This window comes from Aplidium turbinatum, chromosome 3, assembly GCF_918807975.1.
Source record: "Aplidium turbinatum chromosome 3, kaAplTurb1.1, whole genome shotgun sequence".
Taxonomy (NCBI): Eukaryota; Metazoa; Chordata; class Ascidiacea; order Aplousobranchia; family Polyclinidae; genus Aplidium; species Aplidium turbinatum.
In genome coordinates, this window is record NC_137474.1 from 18,154,020 (window position 1) to 18,172,123 (window position 18,104).

General features: G+C 41.4%; 1 non-coding gene and 1 pseudogene across 1 annotated transcript; one reads left to right on the forward strand and one right to left on the reverse strand.

Moving 5' to 3' along the window:
- Positions 1-11,555: 11,555 nt before the first annotated feature.
- On the reverse strand, positions 11,556-12,173 carry LOC145766601 (uncharacterized; annotated as a pseudogene).
- A 1,465-nt stretch (positions 12,174-13,638) lies between these two features.
- On the forward strand, positions 13,639-13,744 carry LOC145767664 (U6 spliceosomal RNA). The gene has a single exon (XR_014288833.1). It is a non-coding gene; the product is annotated as a U6 spliceosomal RNA (small nuclear RNA).
- The last annotated feature ends 4,360 nt before the right edge of the window (positions 13,745-18,104 follow it).

The following is an 18,104-nucleotide window of genomic DNA, read 5'->3' on the forward strand; positions in this document are numbered from 1 at the left end:
GACTTTGTGGAGTGGAGAATTGCCAGATCGTCCGCATAAGCGTATTTTGCGGAGACCGTGGTTGGCAGGTCGTGGGTGTAGATGTTGAAAAGAAGTGGAGCCAGGACCGATCCCTGTGGGACGCCGTTTTTCAGGCGTCTCAGTCTGCTTCGCCGTGGGTTGCCGGTGGTGAGGGTGAAGCTTCGATTCCTGACAAGTTCCATGATCATATGGACCATATGTCGGTCAGGAAGCAGGCGAAGCAGCTTGTAAGTAAGGCCGCGATGCCATACAGTATCGTAGGCAGCTGTGAGATCTAGAAAGATAGCGCCGGCCTTCTTTTTTGCCTCAAAGCAGTCCTCGATGTCCTGGGTCAACAGTGTGACCTGATCTACAGTGGATTTTCCGCGCCGAAACCCAGCTTGCTCTTTTGGAAGGAGCGGGTCGATGATTGGGTTGACGCGGGCATAGATCAGTCTTTCGAGGATCTTGAAAGGAACACAGAGGAGGGATATCGGACGATAGCTCTTTGGGTCCTCTGGTGGCTTGTGAGGCTTAGGGATCGCAACTACTAAAGCTCTTCTCCAGATTTTTGGGATTGTGAGGTGGTGCAGGCAGGAAGAGAGGAATCTACGTAACCAGGACTTTAGGGCATGGCCAGCATGGAGCACAAGCTCAGGGCAGATCTTATCGGGCCCTGGAGACTTGTGTGGTTTCACTAGGCGGAGGGCGGTGGCGAATTCCTCTGGAGTGAAGTCTCCAGAGATTGTTTCTTCTGGTGGTGTTTCCACTCGCCATAGGGCAGATACTTCCTTGGCAACAAGGCGGGATGCCTTGCGGTCCTTTGTCTTGTACACCCCGTTCTGCACTAGCTGGGAAGCGATGGCATTAGCAGAAACGGGGCACTGACGAGGGGAGTTTGCTGAGCGCCCAGTGAGGTTGTTGATGATGCTCCATGCTTTGCGGCTTGAGTGTGAGAAGTCGATGGTTTGGACAGCTTCGTTCCACCGCTCAAGCTTCTTTGTGTCCAGCCGCTCAAGTAGTCTGGTGGCGGCGGTGTTAGAAGCAGCACCACTTGTGGCGGCTAGGTATGAGCGGTAGAGAGCTTCACACTCAGAGTCCCAGCATGGTTTATAGCTGGTTCGATGGCCACGTGGTATTGTGGCCTTTTCCGCAGTTATTATGGCATTGCAGAAGTCCTGGTATGCCTCGTCTGCGTTGCATGTTTCAGTCGGTGGTAACTTTGCAGCAGACTCATTGGTCAGGAGGCTGTATTGATTCCAATCGGCTCTTTTGAAGTTCCATCGCTTCACCGGTGAACTCGGGACAGGAGCCACAAGTTTTGGGGCGATGATGAGGGACGGCCGGTGTTGGGACCGCGGGAACTTCTCAAGCACACGTCTATCTGGAAGAGAGCTGTCGACACACGCGAAGGCCAAGTCAGGGTTTGTCCCTGTTCCCCAGCGGCCGGAGTGAAAACTGGCTGGTTCCTTTGGATTGAATAGGAGGGCAAGATGGTTTGTAGAGGCCCAGTCAGCCAGCAATTCTCCGTCGCTGCTTGTGTTGTTGTAGCCCCAGTCGATGTGCTGGCAGTTGAAGTCGCCAGCGTAGAGACTGGGGGAGGGGAACGTTGGAAGGGATGATGGCAACATTCGCGAGGGTGGGGGCTTGTAGATGTTGACGATGTTGTAGTCTGAGATACATATGCACACCCACTCAATCTCGGCATCAGTTGGAGATTGGTCGACAAACGTCCACTTAAGGCTCTCATGCACAAACGTGGCAATGCCGTGCTTCCTGCTTAAGGTAGACCCGGCTAGCGTGTAGTTGGGAATGGCTAGCCTATCTGCAGAAGTGCAGTGGGTCTCCTGGAGGAGGATGACGAGTGCCCGGTTGGTATGGGCAAGCTGCTCCACAACTTTGGTCTTGCTTGTTGTGTAGCCTTCTATGTTGAGCTGCAGAATGGTGGGGCGTCTGAACTTATCAATTGCCCCTTGCAGCTGTGCCGTCCGGGTGGAGGCTCTTTGTTGACAAATTTCGTTTCTCATCTGGTTGAAGGCAGATGGTACTCACAGGGTGGGGCACGAGGAGCCATTTGTCGTCCATCCCAAAATGTTGGACATTTTACGAATGACCAGAATAGATTGCAATATCTCAAACTCACGTACGCAGTTACTGTGACGTCATAGTGAAACATTGTGAAGTAATTCTCAACAGGTATGATCAAGTCTTACGAACGATGGTGCAATCTTGGCTCATTCTTAGGAAAAGTTCCATGACGTAATACGCTAAGATTTAGTAGACCTGAACGGTTTTATATGACGTTTGATTTGGTGAACCATTGTCGGGAACAGTTTTTTACCTCTTTCAGTTTTTCTTTTGTAGGTGCGCATGTTGTAAAGCCAATATTGCTCAAAATACAGTGAAATTAATAGCAGATTTTTGACTTATTACACAGCTAGCCTATAGCCTACAATGAAAAAACATGCAGTTATCATTGTTGATTTAAGTAAGCATCAATAACCTACGACTATTTTGTAAACCAAAATAGGAATATTACTGTTTAAAACAGCTTTATTTAAAATTCAGGGATTTGTTGGAAAAACTTTCCAACATAGGCCTACGCCATCTGCAATTTTCCACCTAACCCCACATGATCTGATCAGAAAAATTCATTAATACTGTAGATTCAAGCTTAGTCTAAGCTCCTGCAAATGCTGTGGTTATTGGAGTTGTACAACACCTACGAGCATTACATAATAAACAAACTTTTCGCTAACCGAACAAACAACTGAACTACAGACTAATTTATATCACCTATGAAAAAAATTAAAAAAGTTCAAAAACACAAAATTTTGTTTTAGCAAAACAACTTCTTGCTTGATCGAACCAAAAAAATATTACGAATAGGTTCAAAGGTCATGTTTCACAAGATGACAGCAAAATTAAAAATATGTAGGGAGTTGAAAAATTGCAGTTTTTCAACTAGCCCCTTTGTCCAACTAACCCCACTCTCCCCTATATACAGGATGGGCCAAAAGTAGGCTTACAGTTATTAAACTTTGACCAATTTGTTGGAGAACAAGTCGAAATGTTGGACAAAATCATCTGGTCAGATGAAGCTTGCTTCAAATTATCTGGTTAAATTTAAAAGTACCCACATGAAAACAATAAATTTACTTTTACACCCAAACCCTACTTTTTACAACTGCAAACCTACTTTTAGCCCACCCTGTATACAAAACTAGCTCTGCCTGAACTTGTGTTTTCCGCAATTCGCAATGAGGAAGAGTGGGGTCAATAGGAAAGTTTTTTTTTAAGTGGTATTTAAAGCAATTGATGAATAACCTGACAACTTGAAGAGGTTTAAATTATAGTATGGTGTATTTAATGAACTGATTTATTGTACAACAAATTAGTTCACAAATTTGGACGCGTATCCGTTGCCACGCATAGACGATCTAGTTCATCGGCTTTCTGTTCATAAGTTTTTCTCAACATTCGATCTCAAAAGCGCCTATCACCAAATCCCTATATCGCTGAAAAGGACAAAATTTATACCGGGTTTGAGGCTTCCGAAAAACTTTGGGAATTCAACATAATCCCTTTTGGAGTAACAAATGGCGTTCCCCAGTTTCGAAAGAAAATGGATGAGATACCGTAGTGAAAACTGATAAATTGAAAAATACCTACCCTTACCTAGATGACGCTACGGTATGTGGGATTGTGGGCGCGACAAAAGTGAGCACGATGAAAATGTCTCTCGCTTTCTTCATTGAATTCAGAAAAGAAATTTTACGTTTAATGAAGACAAAACAATCTCGGCGGTCACAGAAATCTGGATTTAAACGAAATTTATCGGAACCTTTGCCATCCTGGTGTGAGGAGACTTTCCCAACTCGTACTGTTCAACAAGTTACCATTCTCAATGGATGACATAAAGAGGGTGAGTAGTAATTGCAGCATGTGCACAGAATTAAAACCAAGATTTTTTACGCAGGAACAAGGCACTCTTGTTAAAGCTACTCGCCCCTTCGAACGCATGTCGATTGACTTTAAAGGACCATTACCATCCAGTAGTTGCAATGTGTATTTGCTCGTAATAGTTAATTTTTCTCGTTTTCTGTTCTGTTATCTGTGCTTATACATGTGCACCGAAACGGTGATTAAGTGTCTTGATAATCTATTTTCTTTGTGTGGTTTCCTACTTGTGTGCGTACTGATAATGGGAGAAGTTTCGTGTCTAGAGAATTCAAAAGTTACTTCTCTACCAGAGGCATTGCCACCAGTTGTTCTTCCATTTATCATTCCATCGGGAACTCGCAAGTTGAGCGCTATAATGGTATTTGGAAAGCGATACGTTTAGCATTGAAATCTCGGAATCTACCTCCCAGTCGTTGGGAAACTGTGCTACCCGTTGTGATGCATTCTGTTCGGACGCTGTTGTGTACTGCAACTAATGCTACACCGAACGAGTTGTTCTTTCGTTTCGACCGGCGAGCTCCAACTGGGTTATCACTGCCGTCTTGGCTACTGAAACCAGGGCCCGCATTACTGCGCAATTTTGTGGGTTCGAAGAACGATGATCTGGTTCGCCGAGTCGAACTAACCGATGCCAATCCTATGTATGCACCTGTAAGATCTCCAGATGGAAGAGAATCAAGTGTGTCGCTAAGAGACATACCGCCGTGCTCGGACGACACTCCCGGTCAATCTCATTGCCTGCCCTGAACCATTTGTCACGGAGAATTCCCGAATGGAAACTGTTGAGTTTTCTAAATCAGTTTTGGATGTTGGCGATGACCCGAATAACATCGGACTGGATAGGCTACATCTGATGATAACACAAGAAGCTTTGATTTAGACTGTGACGACGCAAACCCCAACATCAGAGAACTAACATCAGAGTTCCAAGAGAACTAACAAAGGTGTCTCACCACTACGATATGGCGATCCCGTTACGTTTTAGGAGAGAAGAATGTTATAAATTTATGTTTATTTTACATAATTATGTTTTTACATTAAGGTTTCTCTGCTCAACGCGCTTTACGTTGATTGTTTTCTCTGTTCGCGCTTCTCGGCTCACTCAGTCTCAGCAAGCCCGTTTTCATAAGAGCTTTTCTTACAGTGTTCAGTTAAAGAGACTTTATGTTGCTTTAACTTCTGATCTTGTGAGACTGACTTACTTCGTTTGTTTTATATTGATGGCTTGTGTTTTGCAGTACTTCATTTCTTAGTTCATTAAAACCTAATAGCATAAATGGTCGTTTCAGTGTCCTCTATCATACAAGCAGCAATAAGCATTGACTCAATTTAAAATTTAATGCAAATTTAAAATAAACAAATATGTGATTTTTGAACTAACTCCACACTTGGAGATAATTGAAAAACGTTAGTTCACTGCAAATTAACTGGCGGATTACTCTTTTTTGAACGGCAAAGCATTTACATGTTGTTGTAAGCAAACATGTTTCTTTGCTTTGCAGTATTGCTTATTATTGCTTATTACTTTGCTTATTATTGTTGACCAAGAACCGATCGAGTTTGTTGAAAATATTAAGTATTTAGGTGTGTATATCACGTCCTCATTATCAGATGACAAGGACATACTGCGACAAGTTAAATCTCTTTATCGTACTGTAAACAAATTAAAAAATAAATATAGCAAATGTTCAGGAAGAGTAAAAAATGTGTTGTTTCGCTCTTACTGTACATCTCTTTATGCTTGTCAACTTTGGCACAATTATCGCCGTTCTTCGATCAATCGAATTAGAATTGCCTATAATGACTCATTTCGAATTCTACACAATATGCCTCGCTTTACTAGTGCACGTGAATGTCAAGTTAATGCAAATGTTACAACTTTTGATGCTCTATTGCGGAAAACAGTTTATGCCTTTGTGCAACGTTATTACAAATCTCTCAATTCTCTTATCATAACATTAATGTCCTCAGACGCTTTCTATAAAACGACATTTTTTAAGCACTACGATGATATGTTGCACATGTCGTCCAAGTGACTCCTTACGTCTTGTCTTTTTGTGTGTTTTTTGTGTTTTTGGTTTTAATATGGACAACCTTGTCTGATACAAATAAATAATAATAATAATAATAGTCCAGCTGATAACCTCTCATAATCAAATCAATTGTGCAAATTATGACAAAAGCATGAAATTTTCACCAGTGTTAGCACATACCATAAGGGTCATTTTAAGATCGGGAAGGTAAGTCAGGTTTGACCTCTGATGACCTTGAGAGGTCAATGACCTCAAAGTGTCAGAATATCGATATTTGGCGTCATTGGTTAATCTTAAAGGTGTGTATGATGTAGGCTACATTGTACAAACCATGCATATGTGTTATAATAAAAGTTTCTACACATTCTACAGAGTGTTGACTGTGTTTGTGTGCTGGTCATTATTATCAGGGTTGCCAGGTTGGCCTTTTTACGCTAAATTTCACAAATTTGTCCCTTTTTGAAGTCGTTTGGCCAAAAATATTTGGGTTTGGCTTTTTGTCCTTCTTTTGGCTTTTTTCATATTGGTTTGGCTCCAAATTCTCTGTTTGGCTTTTTTGCATTTAGCTTACTGTATTTTATAAGATTGACACAACAATGGCAACACTTGTCTTTTATTCTTTCAGTAGTGGTGATTGTTATTTGTTAATGCGCATGTGCAGAGTGTGCACTGGCAGCAAGGATGGAAGTCTTGCACTCTTGCTCTTGTAGTGTGTTAGAAGTTGTATCCACGATTCAGTTGTAGGTTGTTAGTTTGCAGTGCCCACTAAGATCTGCCATGAAACCGAGAGGTGTTGGCTATGCATCATTGAATGAAGACCTCGTTCAGTTCAAGGGACTTCGTCACGCGCCAATGGAACTCGACGTCAACATACTGGATGATGGCGATGGCATAGAAGCTAACCTGAGGAAACACAGTGCTCAGTGGCACAAGAAATGTCGCTTAAAGTTCAACAAAAAATGTTTGACCAGCAGAACAGAGCAGAATCCGCTTCAGGACAACAATTTGGTACCGGTACTCCAACCCTGCGCACACGATCAGCATCTGCCCACATGCTTCCACAGTCAAACGAGCGTATCTGTTTCCTTTTGCAATAAGCCAGCTGGCACCACAGACTTGCACCAAGGAGCTTCAATGGGAATTGACAAAAACGTTCGAAGATGTGCCACTGAAGGAGGACGCTGAACTGCTGACCAACCTGTCTGCAGGAGACCTGATTGCCATCGAGGCAAAATACCATCGGGGATGGGGATAATGGGGATGATACTGGGGATGTTGATAATATTGACCATAACCCTAGCTCTGCTACGGCCAAGGATTCTTTCCATGGCACTAGTATGTCCTTAATGCAACATCCATCACACATAAATGGTGGACACAACCTTGGTGTATTGGTGTTTGGGCAAGATATCTTCACCTATAAGACGGTAACACCTCTGCCGTCAGTGTACACAAGTGTGCCACCAGTTGCCGTGAAGACGAAGCACTTCGCTGCACCGGCTGTACAACGTCCAGCAAGACCTCTCGACCTGCTGACTGCTAAAGCTGCTGTACACGAAGAGTATTGGTGGTTGACAGTGACGTCAGCTCTAGAGAAGCAATCCATAGAGGAATGGATGTCATGGTCTGCCTACATGGTCTGCGGCGCTGTTACTAGAGGTTCTCTTGCTGGTGTACATCCGATCGCTTCATGAAGGAAACTTTGAGCTCTATGTGCAATCCCTGACACAGATCATGTCCTGGATGTTCGCCTTAGATCACATTAACTATTCCAGGTGGCTTTCTGTATGCTACATATCCGTGATATGATAAACCTCATTGACAAGAACCAAGATGTCCTTGCAGAATTCAAGTCTGAAAACTTTGTGGTACACAAGACCAGCAATAAGTTCTCTGCCATGGCGATCGACCAATGTCATGAGCAGAACAACGCTATGATCAAAGGGTCTGGTGGAGCTATTGGACTGACAGGAAACCCTGGAGCACTCAGGCGCTGGATGGTGGCAGGGCCAGAAATAGCCAGGATCATTACAGAGTTTGAAGAGCAGGCCACGAGAGGACATGTCGACATCAGGTATCTTCACCATGACCAGAAACCTGGAGTACAGACAGATTTTGTGAAGGACGTCAGGGCGCTTATGGAAGTGTTTCAAGAGATGGGAAATCCCTTTCTAGAGAGTTCAGCACCTCGCACACAAGTCGGGCCTCTAGAAAACATCCCTCCTACGCAGGCAGCACTCCAGCAACACATAAAGTGGGCTTCTTTCCAGGCCATCTTCTGGAACCGAACTCTGGTCCTAAATCTCAAGTTTCTGAGCCCATCTGACTGGGGCTGGACAAAGGAGGCTTCTGGGTGGCAGCCTCTCTGGACGACACTGCCAGAGGCATCAAAATATTGCCAAGAACTGATCCACTGCAACTGCAAGAAGGGGTGTACCGGCCACCAGTGGCGGCTGGTGGTGTTTGTGAGCAGTGGGGCTGCAATAAATAGTCCGGGGGGCGAAGCCCGTCGCTGAGTTCGCCGAAGGCGAACGACTTTGCGGAGGGGTCTGGGGGGCGACCCCCCCCAGAACAATTTAAAAAACCGCATTACATTTGGTGCGTTCTGAGCATGTTTTTACCAAAAATTTTGAAAAAATGCATTCAAACTTTTTTGAAAAGTTGATGTATCCTAAGCTGTATTTAAAAAAAAACTAACAATGTTGCTTTGGAGACAAACTTTACTAGTATTGAGCTTAGTCTTGACTAGCCTAGCCGTTGCATACAAGGTTCAAGTGATTTTGAGATGCCATAGGCTGGACTAGCACTTCCTGTAACCTGTTGAATACCCTAACTCAGGGGTCACCAACCTTTTTTGCATGCGGGCCACTTTGGCACTAAGGAGAGCTGTGGCGGGCCGCACTAATAAAATGTTAGGTAGGTTGACTCTTATGCTAGAAAAGAACGCATTTCGTACCCAGTATCCAGCGTTACATGTTGTTCATATTTATGTTAGAATACCGCAGCAACAAAATTAATCGAACAACGCTACTGCCAGGCCAAGCTCCTTTCACAACACTTTTGACTTTTTTAACAATGCCTAATAAGCGAGGCCACTTGTTTTGTGCACTTATAGCGAGGCAAGCGGTTTCATCAGAATATTCATCGCCAAGCAAGAGTGGTGTTGTTACTTCGCTTCGCAAAAGATATCTTGCAATTAACAGTTTCAGTAAACAAGGAAATGTTTGACACATCGCAATACAGGCAACAATAGTGACCTGCAAACATACCAGCGAAAAATAGGCTCCAATTACAGGGAAAAAGAAACCAGGTACCATGAAACAAACGCTTGTGGAAATCACCAAAAAATCGTAATTCTATCGCAATTCATGAACAGTCTTCCCTCTAAAAAAGCAATGAGTTGGTTTTTCATCCTTTTTGTGAGAGTCTATAAAACCGTCTTTCTTTTATTATAGACAACTGTCACTTGCGGTGCTTATCAGCAGTGCTGTATTCGTAAAAAAGCACAGGGTATACTGTCTCAGATTTGATAAAGCAAACAGCCTGCCGAGAGGAATCTACATCTTTATCTTCTTTACAAATTTGGGATTTAGTAGGCTATCCTTAGCTGATCGGTGGTTTGGCAGCCAGGATCTTACACATTTTTTAGCAGTAAATTGAGCCACAGGTGGTCCATTGCAATTAAGTTTAGTAAACATCGAACAGCCCACATTATCAATAAGATAAGCAGAGATGCTCTTGAACCTGTGATAATATCGTTCAATAAACTGAAACCACGTTCACGCTCTGCTGTAGAACAAGGAAAGTTGAAATAGCTGTCAAGAGAGGCTTCGAATTATTGGGCACAATTTCAACTTTTTCACTAAAGTCTCTTAACCCTTGGATTGACTGTATTTCATCAATGTCAAAGCGTCTACAAATTCTTCTCACCTCTGCTTCTCCATGACGCAAATTTCCTTCTATCATTTTTTCAGATTGCAAAGTTAGCAATATCAACCAGTAGCTGACCATTGTTAGTGTCGGCATTAGCACAAAGTCTCATTTGTATTCTGCTAACAATGCTCTGAATGAATTGATTGAATGATAAAACTCTCAGAACGGGTTCATGGTACACCCATGTACCATTGTACACCCGTATAACATTGGTCCTCAAAGGGTTAAGTAGTTAGTTAGTAGTTGTTAAGAATCAGTAGCCTAAGGATAGCATAGGCACTCTATTTGGAAAACCAGAGGGTATACTATAGGGTTACCATATTTGAAAAAGCAAAATTCCGGACAGTGCATGACTATTTTCATGAGACCATATATATGCGCTACCGAAATGCTAAAGCTACAAAAGTTGTACGATACTCATGCTAAAGCGCCAGCTACCGAAATGAAAAGTATTGTCTTCTGTCACGAGCAGAATCTCACACCAGGCAGGGTAAGCACTCTCTAAATATAGCTACGGACAGTCACTGAAAAAAATCTCAACTTCAGAGTGAAAAATAATAATGAGAATTAGGTTGTGCTGAAAAAGGAAGAACAGCAATTACAGTACATGCTTAAAACATATTAAAGACACGCTTGTAAGTCAAGTCACTACAAATTTACTCTTCTGACCATGCATATTTTTCTGAAGATCTAATTCTCTTCAATAGGGCCTTGTGTGATTTCAAAAATGACAAAAATTCACTACAGCACATATCTTTGAAATTATATTGAAGAGTCAATATGCCTTTCATCGTCGCAACGCTCAACTTGTCTCTTTCTTTAGTCCACTGACTTTGCATCAGTGAAAAGACTCTCTCTACATTGGCATTGTGGGATGTAACAGCAAAGAAAAACTGTACAATCCTTAAAAATTCTGAGTGGCATGTGATGTTCGTAGACTGATCGAAATATTTGCACCATTTCTTATGCGTTGGCAATTTAATAAATTCTTCGTCCTGTAGGTAACTTTCCACAAACTGCTTCAAGTTACAGATTTGGTCAAAGCACTTTGCATCGTCCACATCAACCTCTTTACCAATCAGATATCCAAGGCAAGGCTCTACATCCTTCCAACTTGGTATCTCGTTCAAGGTCATCCATTTGAAACAAGCAAACTTTTCCATTGGTTTCATCCATTTGCACAGGTACCGTAGGCTACTCTAAGCATCTCTCATAGAGGTTTGCAACTTCGTAAAGAAAATTGTTGCATTCATGTTCATATCCCTCTTCTCTTTTTTCAACTAAAAGCCTTTTAACTTTCAAGAACATAAAGTTTTCATTCTTCCTTTCCACAAGTATCTTATAAACCAGCTCCAAATTTTCTAGCACTTCTGCAACGGAATTGTTTTCTCTCTCAACTACTTGAATACGTCCATGAAACACGGACATTTGTGAGTGCATATGCCAAAGGTATAACTCGCTCATTTCATTCTCAAAGAACCGTTTAATAACTATTGGTGGATGTTCTTGTGACCAAAAGTAGGACTTCAGGGGTGAAAACATTTCTAACAATCTTGAAATTCCAGGAAACAAGGAGAGCCAGCGAGTCTTGCTATGAGAGAGAAGTATTGCAAATTTACAGTAGGCCTATTCTTTCAGTTGTTCAGTTGTAATTGTGTAAATAGAAAAATATTGATATATCTTATTGATATTATTTTCAATATCGATGTTTATTCTTTCAGCCCCATGATGGATACAATTGTTCAAAACGTGTGCTAAACAGCCAACCCCAATCAATGATGGGTTTAACATTTTCTTTAACTTTGCAAACACATTGTTTCCTTGCTCATTACGCCGAAGTCCTCCAAACATAGTATTGCAGTTGTCTCCTGTAAATGCCACACATTTTTTCAAAAGCATCCTTTTTTCAAAGATCTTTTACATAAGTGGCTATTGTGTCGGCTGTCTCGTTTGCCTTGTTTGTAAACTCAATCAATTTTGGTTGCAAACCACCTTTCCTCCAGTCAAAATATTGAATAATTACAGGAAATACTGTACTTTCAGTTCATTGTGATTGCTGCCATCTGTTGCAACGCCAAAATACGCGATATCGTTTTCTTCAAAACTTTTCAGAACAGCATCAATAGAATATTGCGCAAGCACGCTGGTAACAACTTTTTCTGTCTTTGTGCGGCCACTACTAAACTTCTTCGCTACATTAGAATCAGGAAAAATCTTTTTAAGTAAAGCAGATGTACAGTCCATGGACAAAAAGCTATGATGATGCTTAACAGCGTGAAATGCAAGAGTGCCTTCTCGAGATGCCATGACAGCACGAGAAAATGCAAGAGTGCCTTCTCGAGATGCCATGACAGCACGAGAAAATGCAAGAGTGCCATCATAAAATTCCGGACATTTGAGCATTTTTTTAAATTCCTCCCGGACGCAAAATTTAACCCTAAATTCCGGACATGTCCGGAATTTTCCGGACGGTATGGCAACCCTAGATACTATAGCTGCTCGAAAAAGCAGAGAGTATACTGCGTATACCGCCGTATACCCTACAAATACAGCACTGCTTATCAGCGTGGCAAGAATTTGTTGATTAACAACATTTTGCAGTAGGCCTACTTGCTTCGGCAGTAGGCTACATTCAGTGACGTTCGGTGGCTTAAACCATTGGGAAAGCAACTTGGAAATATGCTGCAGCAAAGTAGTAGGCACGAAGGGCGTAACCGTCGGGCGAAGCCCGAAGGCAACACTTCCAGCGGGGGGTCTGGGTTTTTTGAAAAATTTTGAAAAACTCTTCCAATTTGGTGCGCTCTGAGAGCATTTCCAAAACAAAACCTTCGGACTTTCCCAGTCCGAGGATAAAGATTTAATCAATCAATCAAACTGGGACTAGTCTAGAATGTTGGCTGCGTTTTTAGACTGAGCACAAAAACTTATTGTCAATGTCATCTGTAAGCATTTAAGACATGCATTGGACTGATGCACTAGTAAAGAGCAAATAATTAGCCTATAAATTAAGCTAGTCCATTCTTGAAGAACACAAGTAAATTTGCTCTGAACTTGTGATGTCAGTCTATTGATCCAAAAGAAATTAAAAAACACTTGTGCTGTTTCAGTAGCCTACTGGTTGGTTAATGTACCCTTTGGAATTGCATGTTTTATTGTAGAATCTATGTTTTTTTTGGTAAGAGAATCAGCTTTATTTTCAGCGTACTCAGTAGCCTATAGTTACAAGCGCGAAAATCACTCATGCGTAGAGGTTGTATTCCTTTCGTCTGAAACCAAAAGTAGCCGCTATGAGATACGCATGACGTCACTGGGAAAGCACAACTAACCATACCATAACCATAGCACATCTGATTGGCTAAGCAGGTGGTGACGTTTTGCAAAACGATTGAGGATTGATTGGATAAAACGAAGGCGTTTTTTGACATTTTTGAACCTGGGAAAGCAACTTTGAAAGTTGATTTCCCTGGAGCTTCAGTGATGGTTTCTGACAAAAGCGTTTGCGTTAATTGGCATTTATAGGCAAGACATGCGGTTTGGTGAGGACTTAGACTACTCACAAGCGTTACGAGTAATTCTAGTCACGAACACAGTAATTTTCAAGTTAAAATAGACTTGATAAAAATAATAAGAAATTAAACCTAGAATTCAGTCATTATGTTTTGCATAGTTTTCGCTGAGGTAAGCACTGCTTTCCTTGCTTTCCCTCACCGATCTTCATTGCTACATATACTAAAATTGGAACGATACAGAGAAGATTAGCATGGCTCCTGCGCAAGGATGACACGCAAAATCGTGAATAAGCGTTCCATATTTCTTAAAAAAAAAAAAAAAAACGTTTTGCAGTACTAAGCTAAATATTTTCATAATACAATCAGAAAAAGTCTCTAAATTTATATATAATATTTTGCCAATTTATTACAAATTGAGTTGGCACACCGACCTATTTTGCCAACAAAAACTTGCATAAAGAGAACACTGCTCGTGAAGCACAATAACGGTGAAACTCGCACTAGTGTTTACATGACATTTGCAAACTTAAAATAAGCAACCCTATGTTCACAGACAATTTCGAAATTCGAAAACAGACGTTTTAATGAACCACTGGGACAGTGTGGCAGGACATCGCATTGGAATAACTTTAAGCAACCCCCACCTAAAACTATAATCTGATTGGTCGGTCGGTGGAATCGTATGCAATGCGAAAATATGCTTCCTAGAAAGTATTTTTTGCCTTTGTGCTCTTTAACTCCTCAAGAAAAGTATTTTGGTTATACTTGTACGCTGATACCTTCGGCGGGCTGCAGCGATACAGCGTGGCGGGCCGCATGCGGCCCGCGGGCGGCCATTTTGTGACCCCTGCCCTAACTCTACAGCTAACACTTCTACATTCATGCAGGGAGTCGAACCGAACCCGAACCGGATTTTTGTAAACCGGTTTTGGTGCGATTTTGTCTGAACCTTAACCGGAACTGAACCGAAAATTTGAGTTAGCTTAAACCCTAACCGAACCCGAACCGGTTGAAAAAAGCGGTTCACTCCAGCATTACGTCATTGTTCGCATTGTGGTAAGTGAAGTTGTACGTAGCAGTCGTAGCATGTTGTTATCTTGGAGGCCACATTGTACGGATGAATTATAGCCTATTCCGTAACACACGATCCACTATCATCGATGCTTTGGAGAGGAATTTTTTGAGGTAAGCAACTTCTGTTCTGTGACATCATAGACAATATAGTTTGATTGTAACTTGTGCAACAAACAACAAAGGCAAGTTAATTGAGCAAAGCAGTGTTGAGATCAGTGTTGCCAACCTTGCGGTTTTCACGCCCAATTGGGCTAGTTAGTAGTTGGGCAAGTAGGCCTAGGCCTAATTTTATCGGACCCGAACCGGAACTTATAAAACCGGTTTTAAGTTTCTTCCAACCCGAACCGGAACTGAACCAAATTTTGAAACAATCTTTGAACCAGAACCGGACCCGAACCGGAAAAATCAAACGGTTTGATTCCCTGCATTCATGGCTCATCGTTACTCTGCGAAATAAAAATTAACTTTAAAAAGTCTGTAAAGTTATTCGGTTAGGTGGGGCTGTTTTCCATGCAGCCCCAACAGATTCAAAAATTGCTGTAAAATACCAAAAGAGGTGGAGCTTCAAGGATAATTTTTAGCCAATCAGAGCGCCTGCAATCCAGAATCTTGGGCTGCAGAGCAGTTTGCCCAAAGTCGGTGTTGCCAAACGAAACTTTTAATATTTTAATTTTCGATCTGCAATTCTTAAGTGAAAAATATAACCGGGTCGGACAAACACAGAGAAAAACATATTTTCCCTCTTCTCTTTCTTTCAGGTAGGGCTGCAGCCCTGCAGCCCCATGGCACGAGCCGCCACTGCCGGCCACTGCAATTGCACCAAGGCTGCACTGAAGTGCACTGCATTATGTGCATGTTCGGGAGACTGTTAGCTGCGATGACACACCTCGACATTTATGCGCAATATAGATAATTCGTCTGTAGCCTATATCATTACCGATATGTACTATTCATGTGTCTGAGGCCCAGCCTGGCCTCACTGTACTTCAAGCTTTTATTGCTTCTGTGTAATGTACATTAAACATTACACTGCAGAGAATTATCTTAATATTCTTTTCAAATAATTCCCGAGACAAACAAACTGCACCAGAATCGTGAAAAACTGTAATTTAGGTCATTGACTTCTCAAGGCTATCAGAGGTCAAATCTGACTTACTTCTTGATCTTAAAATGAACCTTATGATATTATGTACTAACGCTGATAAAAATTTAATGTTTTAATAATTATCATAAAATGTCTTTCAAATAATTCCCAAGACAGACATAGCCAACTGCACCAGAATCGTGAAAAACTGTAATTTAGGTCATGTTTAGGTCATTGACCTCTGAAGTTCATCAGAAGTCAAATCTGACTTACCTCCCGATCTTGAAATCAACCTTATGGTATGTACTAACGCTAGCGAAAATTTCATGCTTTAGTCATAATTTTCACAATTATTATGGTAACCCGCTGCACTATTGAGATCAAAATACAATAAATTCTACACCCAATTATCTTAAAAGCGTTTTTTATTAAACTCATTATTAAAACTTGTGATATCACATATATACCACTTTCCAAGTTATTTATACTAAAATCTTACAACTATGTTGGCTAAAAACAAGTAGGCTATATTAGACCACATACTATAGTTACTATCATACCACTACGATATATCCATATCATAATACATATTCATACTACTATCAAACATGTTTCAACCAACCCCATCTACAGTTTTCCAACTGGCCCATTAGCACATGACAAACAATTTTCGTAAAATATACAAGTATGGTTAAATTTGACTAGAATTTGTTTATTTGTCAGTGTTGTAGAACACAGACAGCTGGCACATAGCAAAATTATCTGCTTATCTTTGACGACATCGACGCATATCTTACTTTGAAAGTAAAAAAATACAACATTGTCAGTCAAACAGGTTAGTAGGTGTTGAATCTTTTTCCTCGGACTGACAAAACCTTGATAGGTTTCTGGTAGTTTTGCATACTTGTAGAGGCTCTTGACGCAGGGCCGGTTACCGAGATTGACAGAGTAAATTATCCAATTGTTGTTGCCGGGGAATTACTCCAGCCATTAAGTGCCGCTGAATGGAGAGCAGTCCTTATAATGCGTTGCTCAAACGCACACCCCGAGACGAGAGTCGAAGCAGCGCGCATGATCTTGAAGCTTCTTCGTTCATGAAGTCACGAGCTAACCAACTGAGCTATCGAGGCGGTCGACAAGATACCTTGACTCAACAAATTGAAACTAACATGTGTTTTCTACATCATATGGTGGCAGTAAATATTCTAAAAACTTATCGCGAGTTGCAAAATAACGATTTTTCAACTAACTCCGCTTTCCAGCTAACCCCAGTCTCCCTAAGCCATTTCTTGTCTTAAAACCCTGAAACCAGTCAACTCTTGCCGCATTGTTTACATCTCATTAAGGTAAAGGTGAGTCCCATACTTGATCCAAGCATCTGGGGATGAGAAGATAAAGTTTTCATTATACTAAGCCTTCGGCACTAAAGAGAGTAGGGTAGCCAGTTCCTTTCTCTCGGCCGCCTTTACTTCAGCAACTACGCCCACCCAATTTATTACACCCTGGGTAGAGGTGAGCGGTGTTTTTCAACAACCAGCTTAAGCTGGAAGTCGAACCAATTCAACCATGATTGCATGATTGGAAAGCAAGCGCCTTATCTGCTGAGCCATCCCACATCTCATTACCGGTATTAAAATGCAGCCAGTCTTAGATGTTTTTATCCAACACACGTAAAACTATTGACTTATTGGTCAGATAATACGTTAAATTACAGAAAATGGGGAATTTTATTACTATAACAAATAGCCCCATCAAAATAATGTAGCCTATCACAACCTGTCACGAGGGTTCCGCCATCGCAACTCGTTCTCAAGCTTTAACACTACTGTAGTATTTTCAAATAGGCTATACTATATAGCTTTACACGAACAGTTAGCCTATAGCCGCTACAGGCTAACTGGCCACAATATCAGTAGGCCTATAGCGTGTGCTATTACAAGCAGACTTTGAAAACAAACAAAAAAACGTCTGTTACAAGAAAATATTTAAAAATATTTGCCACCTCAAAATTTACTAAATCACAATAAAACAAGCTCTTTTTCACACAATTTAATTCATGAACTCAACCAAGCTTAAACTTTCTAGGATAGTGAAGACAGCAACCATACATCATCTGACACTCTGTTCACGTGATACAATGTATTACAGCACAAAGACCCTGTAAATTTTTTCCCATGTAACGTTGTAGGCCTACCCCACTTTGCCCTAGTTTATATATACCTTATAGTCAGGTTCATTATGTATTTTTGTTCAAATTTTTGGGAGATTAGCAAACCTATACATTTTCGGAAAGCTTAGACCATGAGGACTCCAAAAAACGTTGATTACATTTGCAGAGATGTCTGCATGGCCGCCATTTTGAATTTTCAAAATGGCCGCCTCAAAATATATATTTTACTCTATCTCGGCTCCTAATAAACTTAGAAACTTCATCAAACATCCTAATCCCATATTTGAAGGGTCAAGGAATCCATTATAAGCATACCTAGATGCCTAGCGTTAACCACT